The following is a 6,890-nucleotide window of genomic DNA, read 5'->3' on the forward strand; positions in this document are numbered from 1 at the left end:
TCTCTAAGTACTGATTATCTGTTGCACTAGTGTTCAAACTTCTTTCACGTTAAGGACAACATTTTTGACAGTTACTCCCACTAAATAATTCCCCTCAAAGTTCCAGTCCTACAGTTTACCTGCTGAGCTAGTCAAACACCAATTCCAGTAATTGATTACATAAGATGCTTCTGTGGCAGGCGTGCTGGTAGCAGCCCAGTTTGCTGGCTTGAGCCAGAAGGCTCAGAGCAATTGGTGGGAGCATTTCTCTTCCCTATGAATCAGGAAAGGGAAGGAGAAAGCTTTGCCCTTCCCCAACCTAGGGGTCAGGTGAAGAGCAGGACTTGAAGGGGAACTAACCCCTCAGGCTTTTCTATTGATCCGCTCCCAATCCAGGGGTGGAATCTTCTGAAGGAATAAAAAGGCAGCATGCTCAGCAAGCTTTCGGCGGCTTTGACGAGGGATGACAAAGCAGCTCGGGTAGAAGCCCTCAGTGCACAGACTGGTGCACAGGGCTGGAGAGCTGATGCACGGAGAGTCCAGGAGCAGACAAGGCCACAACAGCTGGATGAGGCAGCACAGGTCCCCAACCCTGCACAAGGCAGGAGCAGTGTCATCAGTGCAGTGCCATTGGTGCATGGAGGAGTGCACAGGGCCATAGAGCAGAAGGGACACCAAGGACTGCCCTATGCAGCTTGGGTTCCCACCCCTACCTGCATGGGGCAAATGAATCTTCAGCGCACAGGGAGGAGGGCAGCCTGACAGGCCAGGAGAGCCACACAGGGCAGCTCAGGCCTTTCCAGAGAGGGAGGGGATGCTGTGCACCTCCAACACGCACCACTGGAGACCAGTCCAACCCCTTCAAGCCTGAGGGAATTATGAGTCACCCAAGAAGGGGATTCCCACAAGGGAGGAGGGCCCCTCCACGCTACAGGGGTGGAAGGGAAAGAGGGGACAATTTGCCTTGGGACCTGAAGAGGGATCCAGGGCTCCTGTTTGGTAATGGAAGTTCCCTAGTTTGGGGCTTTGGCAGCTGGGGCCGCTCACAGGGATTGGGGGCATTGGAAACAAAACCCGATGCTCCCGAAGGCAGACCCAGGGGCCTCGGCACCATGGAGAACTTACCCAGGAGGGAGCTGGAGGCAGGGGCTGGAGCCGCTTGAGCCAGTAGTGCATAGCTTTTCAAATATCTATAAATCAGACTGGGCAGTGGCCAGCTAATGACATCAGCTACGACGACTGCCACAGGAGATTTAAAAACCTCGACAGAAGCCAGGTACAGTGAGAACAAATGGAGTGATACGCCAAGCTCACCAGGGTGCATGCCAGCCAGCGTGGGTTCCCCCGTGACGCTGACCCACCAGACATGAGCAGGAGCAGTGTAAGGGAGCCAGAACAGGCTTCCCATGCACAGCTCCCCAAGAAGGGTTTCTGGGCTCAGTTGCCACCCTGTGAGTTCTGGATTGTTACAGTCATCCTTGAACCAATGGAAGGGATGGCAGTTCCAGGTCTGGCGAAGGAATGGAGCAGGGTCAAGGATTAGGGACGAGTGCCAGGCTGCAACTACAAGCCTGCACTTCCCACTTAAGCCGACGGGGTCGAGGCCTGATGGGAGGCTATAAGAAGCCAGAGCCAGTAATTGGGAACGGTGGCACAACAGCCTGCATGGTCGGTGAGTGAAATGGGGTATAGGGGAGGCGGAGACCAAGGATCAGCCACACCGTTTCAGTGAGTATTATGAACTCTGGGACACAGTGGGAACACCACTAAACCCCTCCTTGAATTACGTTTCCATCAAGCTGTGGCAGGCAAGTTGGGGTAGATACTCGTGGAAGCAGGGAAATACTCATGCAACCAACTGAGGATATCACAGGGGCCCTGCCCAGCTGAGTAACCTGGAGAGGGTAATGATGCCCTATTAGGTGACAGGGACCCTGCTTGTGTTCCTTGGGCACAGCAGCTGCACCATGGTTGGGTTCTGTTTCTTGTCCTACACTGCTAGGGTTGTTATTGTTATCTTGCGTCTGTTGTATTAGAAGAGAATTACTAACTGTATTATATTCATATCTAGTGTATTTGGGTATTTTATGCATAAATGTTCTGTTTGATGTAACCTTATTGTATAAGTATATATATTGTCCTATTACCATTAGGTATTTTTGTCATTGGGTTGTATTGACTATCTTTAGGTATATAGGTTTCTATTGGATGTAACCTTATTGTATGTGTCAAATTATTGACCCATCACTGCCTATTATTTTGTCATCAGTCCACTGATTAACCTGATGCTTTATCATTAAGTCCTCCTTCTCCTGCTGCCTAGGGGGCCCTGTTGGGGAGGCGGGATTGCAGACTAATCAGAAAGCCAGAGGGTAGGCCTGTGCTTGAGTATGGGGTTAATTAGAGCCCTTTGTTTGGGTGAACGTATTTCTGTCAGCATTTATATATATATATATATATATATATATATTCATGTATGTAAGTTTAAGGCTGTAAGTTATTTATTAATGTGTAACATTAAATCTATACATAGTTAAGAATCACTGTGACTCCTAGTCTTCTCTGCTCTACTCTGTAGGAAAGGAGGTGAGCTGGCCTATAGCTAGACAGTCACACTCCCCACATCATACACACTCTCACTAACATCCCTTTCATTTGAAGAGAGGGTACGTCCCACGTACCACCCAGGTTACACTTCTGAGAAGGCATGATGAAAATAAACACAATACTATCACAGACACAATACTATCACAGGACCAACTACTTGATTACATAACATACCCTCCATTTTGTTTCTGGTAGTCCTTTTTGGTGGTATAAGACTTCATGAGTAGCCCCTCACTTTTTTATATTTACTTCTTTCCTTACTCTATTCCTTACTCCTTCTTGTGCCCTCCTGTTCCCTTCTTATTCTGCTGCTTCTAATCCTTCTGAGCATTGTCTCATATTTTACCAAGCAAATAAGTCTGATGTTATGGGATTACTGAAGGAGACAGCTGACCTGATGGAAAAGCTGACCTTTCAGATGGTAGGTGGTAGGGTCAGATGATAACCAAGATGGGGTCAGGACCTCAAAAGTGAAAAGTAGTTTATATTTGATGTGATGACAAAAAGGACGAAGTGGAAGTTTGAAAAAAGAATTGTGCTTATGGTAGCATATTAGGAAAATGATCTCTGCATCACTATTCTGAATGTGTGTCAGCAGGGCACAATTGCATTTAACACCAGGTAAAGAGATAATATATTAATTAAGATGCAAGATGATGAGTTCTTGGACAAGAGCTTTCACTGTGTGCTTAGGGAGGAAAGACTATAAATGTTATACAAAGTGTCTGCAAGACGTAGACATAACCTGAATAGGAGGCTTTGGACGAAGGTTGAAGATTATGGACCAGAGTGACAGGCAGGATGTTGGTGTTACGCATAGTGATTATGAAAGCGCACATCCTAAAGACAGCTTGCAATGGAGGAAGGTTAAGAGCTCTGTTTTAATCATGCTGTATTAGCAAACTATCAATAATAGAATGTCACAGAGCCGTGGCCTGATTTTAGTTGGGCAAATGGGCATAAATCAGTAGCAAAGGGGCAGATCTCTTAATTATCCATATAAAGATCTCTTAAATATCCATATAAATTATAATAATTACTAATATTGTTATCATTTATAATTATTAATGATAACTATCTCTTAATTGTCCATACATAGTTAAAATTGTGTTTGTGGGTGAGATAACACAGGGATATGATATAGTACTGTAAGAGAAGGAAACAAAGGCCACAAAGTTGAACAGAGTTGAGGAGAGATCCTCTGAAGATGCTGCTATATAAGCAGTTAAAAAGATTGCAGGGGAATAGAGAGAGAGTCATGAAGTAGTGGTAGTATTATGCTTCAGATAACCTCTGGCTACTAGAATGACTCTTGGGATAGCTGAACACAATTTAGAGTAGTCTTAGGAATGCAAAGGTGCATAAGGCAGTCTTTTCCTATCTCACCCACTCTGATTATGTGACATTTACCTAGAGATTATGAACCAGAATTTCCAGTTTTCGGTTTAATCCGGAGCTGAAGTCTATTGAAAATCAGGGCACAAGTCATACAAGGTTGAATTTTTCACAAATTACAGAATCTAGTTTGCATTGTACTTGCTCAAGACTAGCGTCACCACTGCCAAGGTAGAATTTCATAAGTACTACCTTTACGTGTTAATTTAAAAAAAAATGGATATTAAGAGAGAACCTTTGAATTCTTTACATGTTCTTCTATCACAAGGATATTGTACCTATAGCCATTTTGTTTATGCTGAATAGATGGAAAATGATGCCAGGGTAAATAATTTAAAGCACTACAATATTTTTTCTAAAGCTGATAATGTGCCAGAAGTAATCTCACATTATCATATCCAAAATGTAAATGTCAAGTTTTGCAAATTACTCTAAGAGATTTTCCATTTATTTACTGGAAGTGTTTTCATCTACAGATTAAATACTAAGTTATTTGGGGTGATACTGAGATGGTTGCAATGCATAGTAGTTAAATTCAACTCTAGCATTATCAGGGGAATGATACTGGTGTTGGCTGAGCTAGATGGTAGGAAAAAGTTAACTCTCTAAATCCCCTAACAGTACCAGTGGATGCCTACAAGCATTACGTTTAGATTGGGGCGGGCAATTATTTTGGGTGGAAAGCTGCTTACCCAGTTTTGGCAACCTGTCAAAGGCTGCATGGGTAGCCCCGCCCCTTGACAGGTGCCCCATCCTCTGGTCACCATCTTGGAACCAGTGTCCCAGGGCCAGCACCAGTGGGGCCCAGAACGGGGCACAGGCTGGCAGGGGTCTTTGGAGCCGGGCTGGGCTGCACCAGCAGGGAGAGGGAGGAGCTGGCCTGGCTCCATAGAGCCCTGCCAGCCGGGACCCTGTATCCCTGCCAACCTGCTCTGGGCCCCGCTGGCGCTGGCGCTGGCCCTGGGACACACCTGTGCGGGCCCTGTGCACCCGCTTACTCCCAGTGCCCCCCAGCTCTGCGGTACAGGTGGGGGGAAGCATGCAGCCCCAACCCCTGCTCACCGGCAGGGAAGGAACTGGTGCTGAGCCAGGGGAAAAGTGGCCCCTCACCTGCCCCGTGGTCCGCGCTCCCTGCTGCAGCTGCTCACAGCCCATGCAGGGCTGTCCTGAGCAGGCACAGGCAGTCCCATGCAGGCTGTGAGAGGCTTCAGTGCAGGGTGCTGGCCACGGGGTGGGGGAGGGGCCGCTTTTCCCTCACACTCAGCACCAGCTTGTAACCCACCCCCACTGCCAGCCTGGGCCCCGCACAGCTCTGGGCTCGTCCGTTGGGGCTGCGCTGCAACAGCAGTAGTTGCTCGGCGTGGAGGAAAGCATCCCCCACCCCCGCTTGCTATGCTAGGCAGTGTTTGCTGCTGCTGCTGCTGCTGCTGCCCACCCGGAGCTTGTGCACTGGGCAGTCCAGAGGGTGGCAGCCTCAATGCAGCCTACCATGGCATGAGCTCCAGGCAGGCAGCAGCAGCAAATACTGCCCAGCATGGCAAGTGCAGGGGTTGCAGCTGCCCCCACCACAGTGCAGCCCCAATGGGCAAGGCCAGAGCCAGCATGGGGCTGAGCGGGTGTTGTGACCAGTGGTGACAGCTGGGAAGGAGCCTGTCTCCAGGTAGACAGTGGAGCCTGCAAAACAGGTCTGATGTATGCTCTGGGGTGCTCTGACTGTGCCATCTAGTGTGCAGTCAGTCTGTAGAGCAGGCAACCAGACAGATGCATTATTCTACAACCAGGAACTGATAGGGTTTTCAACTGCTTTATCTAAAGTGTTTTAATTTCCACCTGTTGATTTGAATGCTTATACGCTCCCAAGGTTGAACTTACAGCAGTGGGACTGAAGAAAGTGTCCCTGGAAGTTGCAACAACTTGTTTCTCATGAATCTGGGGAACAGGCAATCAGATTAGTCCAGGTGACCAAGATACTTCAGCAATGCACATGCTGGGTTACATGAGGCCATTCCTGTATATTAAGGAGGAATACACATCCTCACCAATTAGCGAAGAGTCAGAGGAAGGGCACTCTGAAGTGCTTTAGGTTAGGGTACAAGGCAGTCGAGGGGAAAGAGACTTAATGGTGGGAGTCTACTACAGACCTCCCAACCAGGAGGAAGAGCTTGACCAGGAATTCTTAGGTCAGCTCACAGAGGTAGTGAAGTCTAAGGATATGGTAGTCATGGGGGACCTGAATTTCCCGGACATCTGCTGGGTAGGTTCTTAGACAGAGTGCAGGACCTCCATCTAACCCAGGAGGTGCACAGGCCCACCAGGGGAGATGCCTTGTTGGACCTAGTGCTGGCCACAGGTGATGACCTGGTGAAGGGGCCGGGGGTACTCGACCACCTGGGCGACAGCGATCATCGCCTGCTGGAATTCACCATCCAGCGCAAGGTGACAAAGGCCTGCAATAAGGCAGTAACCCTAGATTTCAGGAGGGCAAACTTCAACGAGCTAAGGAGGATAGTTGGAGAAATGCTGAGGTCCCAGAGGGGAGGGGAGACAGGCGTCCAAGGAGAGTGGTCGCTCCTCGAGGAGACGATCCTCCAAGCCCAAAGGAAGGTAATCCCAATGAGGATCAAAGGGAGCAGGAGGGCACACAAGCCTCCATGGCTCTCCAAAAGCATCCAGGAATGTCTCCTTGCTAAAAGGGAGGCTTACACCCAATGGAAAGAAGGGGTCATCACCAGGGATGACTATTCTGTAGTTGCTCGGGGATGTAGGGGGCCAGTCAGGAAGGCCAAGGCAGTGATGGAATTAGGACTAGCTTCCCAGATTAAGGACAATAAGAAGTCCTTTTTTAAATACATAGGGGGTAAAAAGAAGGTTCCGGGTAATGTGGGGCCCCTGCAGGACGCGTTGGGAAA

The sequence above is a fragment of the Crocodylus porosus genome, unplaced genomic scaffold (assembly GCF_001723895.1).
Source record: "Crocodylus porosus isolate Cpor-Errol unplaced genomic scaffold, CroPor_comp1, whole genome shotgun sequence".
NCBI lineage: Eukaryota > Metazoa > Chordata > Crocodylia > Crocodylidae > Crocodylus > Crocodylus porosus.